Genomic DNA, 19,019 nt, shown 5'->3' on the forward strand with positions numbered 1-19,019 from the left:
CGAGCGCCCTCTCACAGCAGCCTGGGCCGCTCCGCCGGCGTTCAGGCCGCACTAACCTGCTAGCAATGACCTAATCCCAGCCGAGCCAATCAGAGCCCCGCCTCAGCCCGACCCCCGGGCCTCTCGGGTACGCCCGGCCCTTCCGTGGCCATGACCCAATCAGCGGGGTCCGGAGGCGGGGTCTGGGCCAGAGGGCGGGGCCCACGCCACTGCCTAGGTCCGCAGCACAAGCTCCGCCCGCACCCGCCCGCGCGGTGTTGCAGACCCGGAGCCCCGAGCGTGAGCGCTGCGGCATGCCCCGTACCTTGCCGGCTCGCATCCGAGATGGTGCGTCTGAAGGTCTGGGGAGCGGAAGAGCCTAGATGTGCTGAACATGAAAAATCTGGGAATTTAGGGCTGCAGTCCCCCTCACACTTCGGGCAATCGAGCTTGCACTCAAAATGCAGCCCCCTGCCCCAGAGGAACCCCGAGCGCACCAAGCGACCACATCGCCCCTAGGAACAAGCTCCTTCTTCCAGTCGAGCAGAAAAGATTTGCATCTTAAAATTACCAGCTTTTCTTGCCTGCAGTCTTCCCGCCCCCTACAGTCCTGCCCCCTCACGGCCACTCCTGCTCAAAACCCGCCCACGGCTGCTCTCAGCCGAAGGATCTAACATCCTTACGAGAATTTCAGCCGCCTGTTGTTTCACTGCTGGGCACCTAACACAATTTTACATAATTGCGTCCACTGCCTGTCGTCCTTTGCTGCACCGTGAGCTTCAAGAACACGAGCCACCGCAGTTCTCTTGTGCGCTGCGGCATCCCTAACACCTAGAACAGTGGCCGGCATCTAATAACAGATATTGAGCGCTTACCGTGTGCTACGTGTGCTATGGCGATTGATAAATATTTGTGGAATAAATGAATGGATCCTTTCCCGTGTCCCTCTCCACCTCCTACCCCACCCCCAGTGCGTTGCCCTGTAGCCCTTTGATTCCACCACAGGAATCAATCCAGGCAGCTCACGCACTGCACTTGCCAGGCTGGATCCCACAGTGTCTAGTGCTGAACTGTGAACTCCTAGAGGATAGGGACTGTCTTGGAATAAACTATTTGTATGTCTAGGAACTAGCAGCCCTCCAGTTAGGTGGTTGTGTGTGTGTGTGTGTGTGTGTGTGTGTGTGTGTGTGTGTGTGTGTGTGTTTTGTTGCTGTTGTTTTTCACATAGGTCTATGTTTAGGCACTAGGCTAGATGCTAGAGATGCAAAGATGAATAACACAGAATGAACCTGACTGCTACAGGTTAGTGGGAGAGATAAGCGACAAGCAATAGCAATGCTGCATGGTAAGTTAGGATAGAAGGCCTGGGTGCTCGGGAACGTGGAGAAGGGATTGCTAGCTCAGGGGGCCAGAGAAGGCATCGATGTCAAGGTACTGATTTATTAAATGCATAAATGAATGAATGTGATCTATTTGCCAGTTGTAGCTACAAATTCAGACTTGACAGCAGGCCCAAACAGCTATCAGATGGATAATTAAAACCCTGAAAATAGTTGTTCCTCACCTGCCAAGAATGAGAAAGATGTGGAATGGAAATCCCATGAAACTAAATCTGTTTAATGCAGTATCTTGAGCACTTAAAAGTAGGTGTTCTGGCTCTTAAGTGATACATAACAAATCACACCAAAACTTAATGGACTAAAACAACTATGATCACTTTATTTTCTCTCATAATCTCTGTGGGTCAGGAATTTGGGAGAGAGCCTGGCTGGGTGATTCTGGCTTGGGGTCTCGCATATGTTTGCAGTCATATGGAACAGGAGCATCTCCCTCTCTTCGGTGGGCTCAGGACTTCACTGTGTGGTCTCTCAATGTGGTCTAGTTGAGTTTCCTCACTGCATGGCGGCCTCAGCACCCCAGTGTGAACGTCCCAGCTCACAAGAGGAAAGCTGAATCACCTTTTATGACCTAGCCTTGGAAGTCAAACACTTCTTCCACCTTCACTGGGTACAAGCAAGTCACAAGCCAAGATTTAAGGAGAGAGTAATTAGACTGTACCTCCAGATGGGGAAGTAAAAAGAAAGGGAGATATTAATGCAGCCATCTCTGAAAAAAACCAATCTGCCACTGCGGGCCTAGCACAAGGCAAAGTATTCAATAAATGTTAAATGAATGAAACAAAATGAGGTCCACAATTATTTATTTTTATTCTATTGAGGAATATTGGGCAAATGTGCATAAACATATATGTATTAGTAAGAATAATAAGAAATATTACCCATCATTTGTTAAGCTCTTAGTTTGTGCCAGACACTATGCTAAAATTATGTACATGCATTTAGTCCCTACAAGGTAAGACTGGTACTAGGATAATCCCCATTTTTCAGATGAGAAATTGAGGCCCAGAGTTGTAACTTGAACCAGGTTACCTAGCTAAGAAGAGTGTGTGGCACATACACATACACAAACATATACCTTAATATGCCTGTTTACAAGTGTGTAACTTCTTATGAATTTAATCCAGAATTTCCACAAAGACCTCCCACACTTTCTGCAATATTATCAGAAGAGAATCAGAATGTAGAAGTACTGAGTACAGAAACTGGCCCCTGGAAGGTGCAGCTGTCTCTCTCTCCCTAGAAAATAAGCTCCATGAGATAGAGATTCTGTGTTCACTATACACCCCCAGCACCTAGGACAGCAAAGGGCACTTCAAAAATGCACAATGCCAAAGGGAGGGGCACCTGTTTAATAAGGAAGAAACAATGACTCACGTAACAACATAGGTTGTGGCCATGAATGCAAATAGAACAGAACAGTTAAGGCCCAGAAATCACTGTCATATGAAATAGAGAAATTATTTAGGCAAAATGATTTGGCCTACTTTCTTTGGATGAATATCTGAATTCCTTCAAATTAACCAGTTAGTTCAAATACTTCTAGTTCTGATATCAACGCATTTTAAATCCATATTATTTCTGCCTTCAATTGTCCAATTAAGTTTTTTTTTTTTTTTTTTTTGTCTGCATTGGGTCTGCCTTGCTGTGCACGGGCTTTCTCTAGTTGTGGCAAGCAGGGGCTACTCTTCGTTGCGATGCATAGGCTTCTCATTGCGGTCACTTCCCTTGTTGCGGAGCACAGGCTCTAGGCGCGCGGGCTTCAGTAGTTGTGGCTCACAGGCTCTAGAGCACAGGCTCAGTAGTTGTGGCGCACGGGCTTAGTTGCTCCGCGGCATGTGGGATCTTCCCAGACCAGGGCTCGAACCTGTGTCCCCTGCTCTGCATTGGCAAGTGGATTCTTAACCACTGCGCCACCAGGGAAGTCCCTCCAATTAACTTTATATCTACCATACAATTACCTCCCATTTGTAGAAAACAGGAAAGCACTCTCACACATGTTATCTCCAAGCCCACACAATCGGAGGTGGGCAAGGGTCACTGGCTCATGATTCCTGAACACAAGCTAGAGAACGGAGATGGTCTATGATGAAAGTTCATCAGTCCTCACGTAACTGAGGACCAGGGATAGTGTAGCTTCAGGGCAGCTTCTGGCAGTTTAGATGATGACATCAGTATAAGGTCTCTCTCTCCATCATTCCAGCTGACCGTCCTCTGTGATGCCTTCATTTTCAGTGGCTCTTTCTGCTTCTCCAAACTTACATCAAGTACTATTAAGCAGTAAGAGAGTTTTCTTTCCAAGAAGTCTAGCAGAAATTACAAGACTGAAACCAGAGGTGAAACAGCCCCACTCCTAACCCATAAAGCGTTGGGAGGAGTTGTTCCCGCAAAGGACGAGCCAAGTGCTGTTAACAGAAGAGAGAATTAATTGCTGCTGAATAGGCAGAAGCAATAATATGCAGTACACCTGACCGGTCCCCCAACCCCCCTCAAAATGAGTGCTCCTTCTGCTACATTCTCCTGGTTTTGTAGTTCTAGTTAGCGTTTATTCATTCTTTTGTATAGTTGATACCATATGTCTCTCTACACATGACTTCACCTTTGTGTTCTTAATAGATAAGACATGAATTTTCCTATTTTAAAATACTGATTTGGGGGTAATGGAAAATCTATATCTCGATTGTGGTACATAGGCATCAACATTTTTCAAAATTCATGGCTGCATTTTATTATATATAAACTGCACCTCAATAAAGTTGGTTTTAAAAAATGATGATGGTGGTGATGTTAACGATGATATTTACTAAGCTTTTGCTGTGTAGTAGGATTCATGCTAAGCACTTTACTGTATTTCCTCACTTAACCTTTAGTAGAATCCTGGGAAATAGGTACTGATACCCTTCATATTGGGTGGGCCATAAAGTGCCTTTGGTTTTTTAAGTAAAAATAAAAGACACATTTTTCATTTTCACCAAGAACTTTATTGAACAACGTATTCACTGTTTTGTTCCACTACCTTCTGCTATTTTTCAGGCAACTTCATAATTCCATCTTCCCCAAATTTTTTATCGTTTTGAGCAAAGAACTGTTCCAGGTGCCTTTTACAGTCTTCCAGGGAATTGAAATTTTTTCCATTAAGAGAATTTTGTAAAGATCGAAATAACTGGAAATCCAAAGGTGGTATGTCCAGTGAATACAACGGATGAATCAGAACTTCCCAGCCAATCTGTAACAGTTTTTGCCTGGTCATCAAAGAAACATGCAGTCTTGCATTATCCTGATGGAAGATTATGCGTTTTTCTGTTGACTAATTCTGGACGCTTTCCATCAAGTGCTGCTTTCAGTTGGTCTAATTGGGAGCAGTACTTGTTGGAATTAATGTTTGGTTTTCCAGAAAGAGCTCATAATAGAGGACTCCCTTCTAATCCCACCATATACACAACATCACCTTCTTTGGATGAAGACCGGCCTTTGGTGTGGTTGGTGGTGGTTCATTTCGCTTGCCCCACGATCTCTTCCATTCCACACTGTTGTACAGTATCCACTTTTCATCGCCCGTCACAATTTATTTTAAATACGGAACGTTTTCATTATGTTTCAGTAGAGAATCGCATGTGGAAGTATGGTCAAGAAGGTTTTTTTCACCTAACTTATGTAGAACCCAAACATCAAAGCGATTCACATAACCAAGCTGGTGCAGATGATTTTCAAAGCTTGATTTGGATATTTTGAGTATGTTGGCTATCTCCCGCATGGTACAACGTTGATTGTTCTCAATTATTGTTTCGATTTGATCGCTATCAACTTCAACTGGTCAACCCGACCATGCAGCCTCATCCAGCAAGAAATCTCCAGCACGAGACTTTGCAAACCACTTTTGACACGTTCGATCAGTCACAGCACCTTCTCCATACACTGCACAAATCTTTTTGTGTGTTTCATTTGCATTTTTACCTTTCTTGAAATAATAAAGCATAATATGCCGAAATGTTGGTTTTTTCTTCCATCTTCAATATTAAAATGGCTACACAAAAATTCACCAACTTTGTTAAGTCTATTTTTAAATGCACGCTGATATGACAGCTGTCACATACAATCTAACAAAATTGTTTCAAATGAAGTTAAAGACAACTAAGTGCTACCAGAGCCATCTTATGGAAAAAAACGAAAGAAATTTTTGGCCCACCCAATAGATTAAGGCAGCTAAGGCTTCGAGATGCAAGGTGCCTAAGGTCACATAGTTAGTGCTGGAACTAGGCTTATTACTCAAATCTATCTGCCTTCAATAACTATCTCCATACAAGGTGTCTATCAGAAAGACATTTTACACATGTTAAAAAATTGATAATAATAGCCAAATACCTAAAAATGGAATAAAATCACACATGAATGAGAGAGGAGGAGAATTGTATGTTTTTCCAGGACCTTTTGCTAGTATGTCCCCAATACATCTATCATTATATTAGCCTCTAATTTGTTTTGGCTTTAAATCCCAGGCCCTACAATTCATGTAGTAGCAACTGACTGAAGCAGACATGAAATTCTCATTATCCTCCAAAGAAAAAAAGAGTAATCTATCCTTATAAAACCACTGGCTTGCAGTTCTTTAAGGGAGGTAACAGCACTTAATTAACATTCTTTGGCTCAAGAAATCAATGAAACTCATATTACTTCTACTACACAAATCTGTTTTATATGTTAGCAATATTTTTATTTCCATTTTTTAATAATTTATTTATTCTATGCCTGCTGCTTTTCTACCCAATGTCCATTCTCCCATCTTCTTTACTCATTTACTGAGGAAGTACTTATATAACATTTACTATGTTCCACATACTCTTCTAAACACTTTATAAAACTTCATCTCATAACAACACTCTTATTAGCTTATCTCCATTTTATAGTGGAGGAAAATGAAAATGAATCACCTATAGTCACATAACCACTGAGCAACAGAGCTGAGATTCTAACTGGTAGTGTAGCTCCAGACTTAGGCTATGTTACTAGCAGAACCTCAAGTGCCAGCTAAAGATTTCAATTCCTCCGGCTTTCTCACAGCTGCTCGTGGCCATGGGCCACTTTACTGGCCATTGAGATATGATTGGAAATCTACTGGGTAGGGTTTTGAAAAAGGTTTTTTTTTTTTCATAAGGAGACAACTAACACACACCTTCTGCCCACCTTCCTTCCCTCTTCTTTTTGCCTAGAATGTGGGTACAATGCATGGAGGAACAGCAGCCATCTGGCAATCATGAGAAGGAATGCCACATGCTAAGGACTGATGGAGGAAGAGAGTGGGAGCCAGATGCCTTGGTGACATCCGTGAGCCACAACGCTTATCCCCAAAGTGCCTACCTCTCAACTACTCATCACATGAAGGGGAAAAAACATAACCTCTTTAAGCTCCATTAATGGGGTTTGCTGCTACTCAAAGCCAAACACACCCCTAACTGATAAAATGCACTAATCACAAAACCTACTGTTTTACCTCCTCCTGAAATTTGGTCATCTGCATTAATATGTGGTTCTTAGGTAGTTTCCAAAATGGAAAATTATTACTTTTAAGGATGTTTTCTTTTTTTTTCTTTTCCATTATGCTTTATTACAGAATATTGAATATAGTTCCCTTTGTTATACATTAGGACCTTATTGTTTATCTATTTTATATGAGTAGTTTGTATCTTCTAATCCCAAACTCCCCATTTATTGCCCCCCACCCCCTTTCCCCTTTGGTAACTGTAAGTTTGTTTTCTATGTCTGTGAGTCTGTTTCTGTTTCATAAATAAGTTCATTTGTGTCATACTTTAGATTCCACATATAAGTGATATCATATAGTATTTGTCTTTCTCTTTCTGACTTAACTTCACTTAGTATGATAAACTCTAGGTCCCTCCATGTTGCTGCAAATGGCATTATTTCATTCTTTTTTATGGCTGAGTAGTATTTCATTATGTATATATGCAACATCTTCTTTATCCATTCACCTGTCAATACACATTTAGGTTGCTTCCATGTCTTGGCTATTGTTAATAGTGCTGCTATGAACACTGGGGTCCATGCATCTTTTCGAATTGGAGTTTCCCCTGGATATACGTCCAGGAGTGGGATTGCTAGATCATCTGGCAACTCTATTTTTAGTTTTTTAAGGAAGCTCCATACTGTTTTTCATAGTGGCTGCACCAATTTATAAATATTTTCACCAACAGTGTAGGAGGGTTCTCTTTTCTCCATACCCTATCCAGCATTTTTTATTTGTAGACTTTTTAATGATGGCCATTCTGACCACTGTGAGGTGGTACCTCATTGTAGTTTTGTTTGCATTTCTCTAATAATTAGCAATGTTGAGCATCTTTTCATGTGCCTGTTGGCCATCTGTATGTCTTCTTTGGAGAAATGTCTATTTAGGTCTCCTGCCCATTTTTTGATTGAGTTGTTGTTGTTGTTGTCATTGTTGAGTTGTGTTAGCTGTTTGTATATTTTGGGAATTAAGCCCTTGTTGGTTGCATTGTTGGCGAATATTCTCTCCCAGTCCATAGGTTGTCTTTTCATTTTGCTTATGGTTTCCTTTGTTGTGCAAAAGCTTGTAAGTTTGATTAGATTTCACTTGTTTATTTTTGCTTTTATTTCTATTGCCTTGAGAGACTGACTTAAGAAAACATTGGTACAATTTACGTGAGGGAATGTTTTGCCTATGTTCTCTTCTAGGAGTTTTATGGTGTCATATATTTAAGTATTTAATCCATTTTGAGTTTATTTTTGTGTATGGTATGAGGATGTGTTCTAACTTCACTGATTTACATGCAGCTGTCCAGCTTTCCCAACACCACTTGCTGAAGAGACTGTGTTTTTCCCATTGTATATCCTTGCCTCCTTTGTGGAAGATTAATTGACCGTAGGTGTGTGGGTTTATTTCTGGGCTCTCTATTCTGTTCCATTGATCCATATGTCTGTTTTTGTGCCAATACCAAACTGTTTTGATTACTGTAGCTTTGTAGTATTGTCTGAAGTCTGGGAGTGTGATGCTCCAGCTTTATTCTTTTTCCTCAGGATTGCTTTGGCCATTCTGGGTCTTTTATGGTTCCATATAAATTTTAAGATTCTTTGTTCTAGTTCTGTGAAAAAATGTCATGGGTAATTTGATAGGGATCACATTAAATCTGTAAATTGCTTTGGGTAATATGATCATGACCATTTTAACAATGTTAGTTCTTCTAATCCAAGAGCATGGGACATCTTTCCATTTCTTTGAATCATCTTCAATATCCTTTATCAGTGTTTTATAGTTCTCAGACTATAAGTCTTTCACCTCCTTGGTCAAGTTTATAAGAAAGTTTTCTTAAACATTTAGAGTAAAGACAATATCTGATTTACAGGGCAGGAATGTGTATTAAATGAGGAAAGATATTTAAGAAAAACAATAAACCATTAATAAACATAAACTTATTCAAAAGCTGAGATGAAACCAGAAAATTGTGAGAAGACAATTTCAGTACAGCCTCAGGGTCACTTGGATCAATAAAAGTAACTGGCCTATTTCTTACCATTGTTGCTGCTGAAATGACCATTAATCAGCTTACTTACGCAAAATAACCTAAACTAAAGTAGGCCCGTACACCTTGCTCTCTTTCTTGCCTCTGGATCTTCTCATACGTGTGCATACTTTAAATGCACATTAGCATATTAGAGGTCCTGAGAAGTCCTGCAGTAAATAATCCTTTGAGATTTTGCTTAACCCAGTATTTCTCATATTTCTTGGAACACAGAATCCTGTTTTTCCTCCAGTGTTACATTCCACACAGTGCTCTAGGAAACACATTCAGGAAATGAACAATATCACAGACAACAGGAATAGGGACATAAGGAGAAAGGGTTAATTGTTAATCTTTTGGTTGCCATTTCAGTGGTTACAAAATAGAAATTCTGTCATGGGGAAATAAACTTTCTAAAGCAACTAGAAAACTACCATATCCAACTTTAAATACTTATTAATGGATGAACTTTTCTTCCATGGGAATTCATATTCTGTTAGATGGCTCTGGTTTTGAGGTGATGCTGTGGTTTTTAGTAGGTGCCTGGGTCTATTGAAGGTGGCACTGTTGGGGGCAGAGGAGGGCAATATTTCAAAAGAGAAATTATTCCATCACTTTCTTCTAGGGAGAAGCCAGTATGAAAAATCAATACTAAAATGGGTTACCTTCATCTGAACACTAGGCAAAGAGGATATAATATCTGCTGTATCTACAACAGTGGGTGATGGCAGATTTATTTTTTTTTAATTTATTTTATTATTTATTTATTTGGCTGTGTCGGGTCTTAGTTGCAGCACACAGGATCTTCATTGCGGCATGTGGGATCTTTCGTTGCGTTGCACGGGCTCTTCATTGCAGCATGCAGGCTTCTCTGCTTTGCACAGGCTCTCTAGTTGTGGTGCGCAGGTTCCAGAGTGCGCGGGCTCAGTAGTTGCAATCTGCGGGCTTAGTTGCCCTGCGGTATGTGGGATCTTAGTTCCCCAACCAGGGATTGAACCCGCATCCCCTGCACTGGAAGGCGGATTCTTAACCACTGGACCACCAGGGAAGTCCCAGATTTCTTTTATTTTCTTCCTTACTTCCCTTTGTATTTCTTTTCCAGAATTCCCCATCATTATATTTTTATTACCCAAAACTCATCTATAAAAAAATTTTATTACAAAACTCATGGCTGTAATACTCTCAAACTAAAATACTAACATTTTCCAATTTAAAAACTAGACATATTTTAAAGGTTGCGTTGTCTAAAAAGTAACAGTGTGAACTACCCCTATGCTTCCCAAAGCTGGTCTGATGACCTGGGCCTGCCCAGAAAGAAGTTTTCTCTGATCTGTCATGAAATGAAAAAAAAAAAAAAAAAAACCACCAGTGACTGTGTAATGAGTTTTTTATGAAGCTACATGTATTCCACTTAAATGAGTGCTTTTTGAGATATGTCCTTCCTACATATTTGGTATTGGTATACTCATTTTTTGGTATTAACGTACTCCTTTTTTTTTTTTAAGATGATGAGTGAAGATAGTAGCTGTAGTCTTTTTAAATATCCTTTGGCAAATTAAAACTTGGAAGTCCTCTGTCCCTCCAACTTTGTTTATTGTTTGTTTTATCTTTTATTTGATGGTTAAGAAAAAGTGACTTGGTCCAAGGGAACCTGTGTGTCTTGTTGGCTGCTGTGTTCCCTGTGACCTGCAGAGAGGCTAGCAATAGTAGACTATCAACACAGTTTGACAGATGTTAAAAGTTTGAGGCACATTAAAATCTTCAAGAGTTTATTTGAGCAAACATCAATTAGAATTGGGCAGCATGAAACTGGGAGTGGTTAAGAGCACTCCACCCACAGGAGCGAGGAGCGATGACTCGGAAGCAAAGCAAAGAAACTATTTGATTGGCTATAGCTTAAGTGGTTGCCTTATTTGGGAAAGCCTCGTTGGCTGTTTGTGATTGGTTGTTCTTAAGTTTCATTTTCTCAGATTCCAGTGCACTGACTGGCTTGGTTTAGGTTTTGGTTACACAGGCCACCAAGGCATTAGAGCCACCTCAGTTTGATGGCCTCCTTGGCCTCCTTGTTTAATTTCTTTAACAGAGACTAACCAGAGGTTGGCAGACTTTTCGATAAAGGGCCCCACAGGGTCTGCTGCACCTACCTGACTCTGCCGTCGTGACAGGAAACCAGCCATAGACTACATCAATGAAGGAGTTTGGTGGTGGTGTCCCAAAGATCTTCACTTATGGACAGTGAAATTAGAATTTCACATAATTTCCATGTGTCACAAAATATTCTTCTTTTTATTATTCTTCCCATTTAAAGATGTAATACCTATTCTTAGTTTGTAGACCATACAGAAACAAGCAGTGAGCTAGATTTGGCCCACAGACCATAGGATACTGACCCCTGGGCTAATCAAATGAAAGAATGAGTGACCAAACACAGAGTAAGGCTAGAAATTCCAGAGGTGTAGGTCCCAATCCTTCCTTGGCACTGAGTAACCATGACCAAATTAAAGCACTGGAATAACCTGTTTTCCCAGCTCTAAGTTAGCGAAAGCAATTCAAATCTATTTCTTAGAGCTATTGTTACTGATAAGTATTATAAATGACAGTGGGGAAACATTCTGCAACTAAGAAGGATCAAATAATATATCCGTGAATATAAAAGAGAAAATATTGACAGTAGATAGATCTACTAAATTGATTTAAAAGATTTAATTTCCTACTGTTTTCAATTTTAAAAAATGATAAAAGCAGGAGTCCCACTGAACGCCAATGAATTATCTTTGAACTGAACTATTTATGGAATCACAGAACCGTGGAGCTTCAGAATAAAAAGAGGGACTTCCCTGGTGGTAGAGTGGGTAAGACTTTGTGCTCCCAATGCAGGGGGCCTGGGTTCGATCCCTGTTTCAGGAACTAGACCCCACACGCATGCTGCAACTAAGAGTTCGCATGCCGCAACTAAGAAGCCCGCATGCTGCAACTAAGAGTCTGCATGCCGCAACTAAGAGTCCACGTGAAGTCCACATGCCACAATTTAAAAAAGAAAGAAAAAAAAAAAAAAAAAGATCCTGCATGCCACAACGAAGATCCCACATGCCGCAACTAAGACCTGGCACAGCCAAAAATAAATAAATAAATAATTTTTAAAAGAAGAAGAACAAAAAGAGATTATGGGAAACATCCAGTGCAATCTCATTGTTTTAAAGGCAAGGAAACTGAATACTAGGGACGATACTTCCCCAAGGTCACTTACTTAGAGAATGAAAATAGTCTAATAAGAAAAGATACCTTCTGAAGCCTGAATCAGAAATAAGGTCTTATAATGAAAGGAACATAGGGTTTCCATTCCTAGGTTTAAACACCGGCTTTGACACATGGTTTTGAATCTCAGTTACTTAACTGAGTCTCAATGTCTTCATCTTCAAAACAGGAATGATAATTAACATCTCATAGAATTATAGTTAAGAACAAGTAAAATAATATACACAGTACATTGTCAGGCACACAATAAATGCTCAATAAATTATAACTTGAATTTCTATTATATGAACGTTTAAAATCTCACAATTTACCACACCTGCTAAAAAAAAATATTAAATTTGTGGTTCTTAAGCTGAGCTAAGAAATAAGACCTAAACATCTGATGCTCTACCAAAAATATTTTTATCTTTATTAGTTGAAATACTTCCTTGAATTTCTGTTTATAGCATTCCTGGAAGACAACGTAAGGCTGTTTTCAAACTTGAAATCACCAACATACTTTCACTTTAGGAAGGGATTTGCTTGACACCACTTAAAACAAGTTTGTCAGTGAAATACCCCAAAGATTATTCAACTACAGAGAAATCCTAGCACCTCTAAACTTGTATTTTTGTTTCTTACCTGACAAAATTTTGTGAAGATAAGGAATGTAGTACTTAAAACCTAGTTAAGAATGTCCTCAAATCATCTTTTTCAAAGGAATGCCGAAAGCAAAATCTTGAACGTTTAGACAGATGTGGGTTTTAACCAGAGCCCTGCCACTTGCTAGCCGTGTGACCCTGGAGTTAATCCATCTAAGCCTCGAGATTTTTAAGTGTAAGATGGGGATAATAACAGTACCTACCTCACAGGAATTTTGTGAAGATTAAATGATAGGATGCATATAAAAAGCTTACTTAGACCAGTGTCTGCACTGCAGTAAGTGTTCCCAAAAAAATGTTAGCTAAATTAAATGGTAACTAACCACTTTGTTGGAAGATGAACTCTGATAAGTCCCCTTTTAATAATCTTTTGTTTCCTCTGGCAGATGTTAGGTGAAATTGTAAAAGACTGATTTTTCAGCATAATCCCATAAATTGTCGAGGGCGGGTGCTCACGTAAAGATGGAACTGGAGGTAGGTTTCCGCCCTTGTTCTATAAGAGGCCCAGGTTCATTTCAGGACCTAAAAGAAAAAGATTTGCTGGTTACTTTGGAGACATCAGGGTCTTAGTCTTCAGAGAAGCTTCCCTGCCCTCCTACTGGAAACTAGTCTCCAGTCTTAGTCTTCATTGTTCTTCTACATCTCAGACCCCTGATTGCTTTCTTCAGTGTAGACATAACAATTTGAAGTTATTTTCTTTATTTGTTGACCCCCTACACACATTGTCTCCCTCTCTCCCACTCCTCCCCACTCTGCTAGAATGTAAGCTCCCTGTTGGCAAAGGTGGTGCTGCGACTATGTGGTTCATGGCTGTAACCTCAGGGCCTAGGACAGTGTCTGTGTATTGTAAATTCCCAGTAACTATCTGGTGAATGAATGAACGAATGAATAAATGAATGATTTTATGAATGGGCAGCCCTGGCAGGTGCTCAGTGCTTCAGGCTTTCCTTAGAAGTGTAGAAACGAAGGTGAACTGATCTTGTAGTGGCCACAAGAGGAAAAGAGAACTAGTAAAATTCACGACCACCCAGACCCAGTAATGAAGTCTGGGACCACATGGACTCAGAATTTCTAGGGGGAGGGAACAAAGGAAATATATGGTAGCTGGGCGACCCCAGGCCAAAAAAATTATACACACACACACGCATGTGTGCATGCATACAGAAATACACTATCCAGTGAGACTTGGGGTAAATTAGAACTTGGTAGGTTGTTTCTTATTTCAGGCACAATAATCTTTCTTTACTTGGCCTCTGGGTCACCACCCACTCACTGCCTCTTGGGTCTCCTTTCTCACTGGTCCCTCTCCTCCTTAGTTTCCTTTGCTGATTCCTCCTCATTTTCCCAACTTCTGAACACTGGATCATTCCAGGTTGATCCTCAAACCTCCACTCCATACACACCTCCTAGATGACCCCAACCTTCCTCATGGCTGCAAATACCATCTGCACACTAATAACTTCAAATATCTATCCTCACTTTGACCTCTCTTCTGAACTCCAGGCAGGTACACACAACTTGAATGCTCAATACTCTCCTTGTATTACATATCTAAATAGACATCTCAAACTTAAAAAGAGACCAGAAATGAACTCTTGATTTTCTCCCCAAACCTGCTCTTCCCAATGGCAAATCCATCCTTGCAGTTGTTCAAGCCAAAACCCTTAGAGCTGTCCTTTTCTTCCCTCTCTACAATCCACATCTAATCACTGCCAAATTCTCTTGACTGAGTCTTCAATATACACCTATAATCTGACTACTTTTCTACCTCCTGGCTACCAGGCTGGTCCAAGCCACCATCCTCTTTTGCCTAGATTATTACAGCAGCCTCCAAACTAGTCTCTCTACTTCTGCCCGTACTGCCTGTAGTTAAGTCTCCTCCAAGCAGCCAGATTTAAATTGAACATTAAACATTAAATTGCATCAATAATCTCCTCTGAGCAAAACCCTCCAATGGTTTTCCATCTTTCCAAAGTAAAGGAAAAGCATGATCTGACCCAGGATACCTCTTCTCATCTCATTTCCATCTTTTCCCCTAACTCACTCTGCTCCAACTGGTTGACAATCCATATGGACTTCAAATTGATTTAGAAAATATTAGTCTGAAAATTTGGGAAAAGGCTTAAAAGATCTGACTATAAGTAAATAAACTGTTTACGCTGGAGAAATGCCTGATTTTTTAAATTAGTCATTCTCTGATCCCATGGTATCAGATCAGCACAAATATTTTAGGGTCTTTAACATTTGCCTGGAGTTAATCTGTTGGGCCAGAAAATGGAAATTAGATTACCTCCAAGTTTCTGCTGATAACCCTTGACGATCTTGATCTTGGTCTTGAATAACATACCCTTTAGCTTTCAGTATTTTAGGGGGTGCCTTTTTCACACTATAAAAGTACCAAGGCTAAAACACCTGCTCTACTTAAGAGGAAACATAGACTTTCAACAGACATTTATGGAAATCCTACTGTGTTTCAGGTACTGGCTAGGCATTGGGGAATCAAGGATGAACAAGACATGCCCATGTCTTCAAGGAACTCACAAGGGAATCCAGGTGGCAGCAAGAGGACCTGATCTTAATAGTGCAATGACAGACGGATGCCCAGTGTGCTATGAAAGCCGACCAGAGGACACCCAGCTCAGCCTGAAGAGGATTGACAAGGCCTCCTAGAGGATACGGCACCTCAGCTGAAGCTTAAATTATGTGCAGAAATGGGGGTATAGGGTAGGTCATATTCCAAACAGGAGGTACAGCATGAGCAAAGCCATGAATCTCTGTGCTGTGTGTAGGAAACCACAAACGTTCGAGGCAAACCACTCTTAAGGTGAGACTGGAAAGGAAGTCAGAGAGCAGGACACAGGGAACTTTATTTAGCATTTTAAGGAGTATGATCTTTGTTCATAGGCAACAGAGACCCACTGAAGCAGGAGAGTGTGACTGCTACACGAACACGCTTAGAGGCAGGCAGATCAGTAGGGAGGCTATGGCAGCGTCCAGGTAGAAGGTGCAGCAGGTCTGAATTAGGGCAGGAGCTGGGGAGATGGGGGAGAAGGAGACAGACTTAAGAAATATTGAGTTAAAATTAGTGGAACTTGATGTGAAGGAGACAAGAAGGAGGAGACAAGGATAACACCGAGGTTTCTATCCTTGAGGGTATTACCAAGTACAAGTAGTAATAGGATCAGGCAGGAAGATGATTTCATTGTTAGGTATGTTGAACTTGAAACATTAAGGGAAAAGCATTCATTCATTTATCCATCATTCAAGAACTATTTATAAAGTACCTACCTTGTGAATGTCCAAGTGTGAATCTGAAGGGAGAGGGGTCTGGACTTCAGAGAGTTGGGTGTCATTAGCACATGGGATGATCAGGAGTTAACCTTCAAGGATGGTTGGCACAGTACCTGGCACAAAGGACGCTCTCCTTGGGTACCTGTTGAAAAGAATGAATGAAGAGCTACCCTGTGAGAGTTTGTGAGAAGAGAAGATCTGGGAATCGACAATGAAGCTCTAGAAAACATCATTGGTTCAGGGTTGGGCAAAGGATACAGAAATGGAGTAGTCAGAAATGTGGGGGACTGGAAGGGTGTGGTGTCATGGAAATAAAGTGAGGTACACATAGGACCCAAGTACACACACATTATCAGGTATTAGAAAGGCTTCATGAGTTATTTCTAAGTTGAAGGTGAAATAGGTCTCTAGAAAAATCTAGATAAAAATGAGCATTTCTTTTTTTCTAGAGTTTTGGAACCTTGAAATCCAAGGGCTACTGGGCAATAGTTGAATTTCTAGTTACCAAATTTAATTACCAAGTTTGTGCTATTCTGTGCTTTTGCTTTAAATCACTTTGCATAACTGTTTGTTTTCTCCATTTACGATGATTAGTTTCTGTTCTTGGTGTTAACTCCCTAATGCTGATTTAAACCAGAGGATATAACTTTGTCAGTATGAGAACAGCTGAATGTCTAAGACCTGCTGATAGCATTTAGTTAGTATTATTTTCATGTGCTGGTGATAGAGATGGTGGCTTCTGGTCAATTCTGTGTGAGTGTGGTGATTACTGCTTGCAGACATCTGACCATCTGGTTTTTGATTGTTTTCATTTTGTTTTGTTTTTTGCCTACCCAGCATCCATACTCATTTTTATGGTAACGGCACCTGAGTTTTTCTTGGGGAACCACTTTCTTCCCCATTTCTAGTCCAGGTCATTTGGGTGGAGCTTACTGCACTGGGCTTCAAGGAGAGGGCGTGTGACCCAGAGTTGGTCAATAAAACACTGCAACCCCCTGGGTTCAGTGACCGGCTAAAGAATGGGCACATGACCAATCAGGCAATGAGATAGTATTCTTGGACTTGCTAGAGAGACCAGGCCAAAGATATTCTTTACTGAACTTAAAGCTGGATGGGTATACACCAGGAGCTAATGTGAACCACTTCATCACGAGGCGAGCCTGTCTGAGAATGAAGCTAATACAGAGGAAAGAATTGCTGAGAGATGAAGAAAGAGAGAGAGACTAAGTACTAAAGGCATTCTTTGAAATCCCAGATCTGGCCACACCTGAAGCTACACTTCTCAATTACGTGAACTAAAAAATTCCCTTTTTAAACTTTGGCAACATTTTGTTAGCTTTTCCACCACTTGCAACCAAAAAGTCCACATGAGAGATACAATACCACCTCTCTTCTTTCTGCTTCACCCACCAACCGGAAATCAACTGTCTAAAGTCAAAGTCATTTCCTTCGGCCAGCCATCCTATGAATGCAATCCACACTACACTCGGCATTTTCAGGTCAGCCTCCCGTCACCTCCTGCGTCAGCCTCCCTCTCCATTTCTCTACTTTGTGTCCCAGAGCTCTATTCACCACTTGAACTCACTGAACTTACAAAGCCCTAAGTTCTAAGATCCACCGCTGTGGCCCTCACTGCTTCCCACGGACTCTTCCTGTTTATTGTATTCACCTACAGCAGGCTCTTTCTACCCTGCCAATTGTTTGTTTTAATAAGTAGAGGCAGGACTGGATGGAAGCCACTTCTGTGCCCAGGCTTGGAAAGCCCACTGCCAAATGGTTGGGTTCTGGCCACCACCCAACACCACTCGGTACACTCTGTTTGAGCTCAAGTCTTCTTGTCTCAAATGTCGTACCTGCTTTTTTTCCCCTCTCTCCTGATGACAAGTTTAGCCTGATGTGATTCCCAACTCTGTCATCTCTACTGTTGCCGTGGCACCCAGGACCTTTGCCATTTTCCCTCAGGAATCTTGGGAATTTCTGGGAAATCATACCTTAGTGGTCTAGAAGAATCTAGCTTCCAAACACTATTTCACAACTACCAAGATGACACTCTCTCTCCTCAAGTAAGGTTGTATCCCCTTTTCCTGCCTCCAAACAGGCAAGGTACCTGTTTGGAGACACCTGCCAAGAATGGAAAATAACTTTCTTCAGAATTATATAAGAGGATAAGAATTTTTCCTTTGGCTTTTTCCTGAAACACAGGGAAATAACAAAGGAACCAATGCTTCTCTGAGTGCAGATGACAAGGTGATCTCCTTCTTCTGCTTTAATTATCTTTCTCTCATTCAATAAGTATAAATTCAGTAGCCTTCCATGTTCTTGTCAAGCCCCAGAGCACTGCGTTGTAACCATTCAACTCAAATTCAACAAATATTTAATTGAGCATCTATTACATGCCAGGCACTGTGCTAGGTAAGGGGTGTACAGAAGAGAATAGGACAGGCAAGAGGCCTGCTTCTAGGTCCTACTCCAGTGAAGGTTAAAAAGAGGTAGCACATAAGTGTAACAAATAAATGAACAAAACGTCAGACAATGAGACGTGCTATCAAGAAAATATAAGGGGTATGGACACCAACGGGAGAGGAGGGGTGGGATGGATTGGGAGATTGGGATTGATGTATGTACGCTGCTATATATGAAGTAGTTGGCTGGTGAGTGCCTACTGTATAGCACAGGGGGAAAAAAACAGGTACAATCTGTTTGCAGGATATATATTAATTTTTAAAATGCATTCCAATATACGTTAAGTGCAGACAAATACTGTTTGATTCCACTTATACGAGGTACCTAGAATAGTCAAATTCATAGAGTCAGAAAGTACACTGGTAGATGCCAGGGGCCTGGGGGTGAGGGGGGGTGTGGAGGGGGGGAATGGGGAGTTAGTGTTTGAAGGGGACAGAGTTTCAGTTTAGGAAGGTGAAAAATTC

At 41.1% G+C, this 19,019-nt stretch overlaps 1 protein-coding gene across 1 annotated transcript in view; it reads right to left on the reverse strand.

The window, feature by feature from the left end:
* Positions 1-132: 132 nt before the first annotated feature.
* Positions 133-19,019, reverse strand: part of LOC309657189 (uncharacterized protein) — a 357,540-nt gene continuing 338,653 nt past the window's right edge. The window contains exons 12-13 of the mRNA XM_082454336.1: positions 16,090-16,234; positions 133-13,323 (exon numbers count right to left, since the gene is read on the reverse strand). The gene's annotated coding sequence lies outside the window, so the exon portion shown is untranslated. The remainder of the gene's footprint in view (positions 13,324-16,089; positions 16,235-19,019) is intronic.

Source organism: Balaenoptera physalus (assembly GCF_965194825.1).
Source record: "Balaenoptera physalus genome assembly, chromosome: 3".
NCBI classification, from domain to species: Eukaryota; Metazoa; Chordata; class Mammalia; order Artiodactyla; family Balaenopteridae; genus Balaenoptera; species Balaenoptera physalus.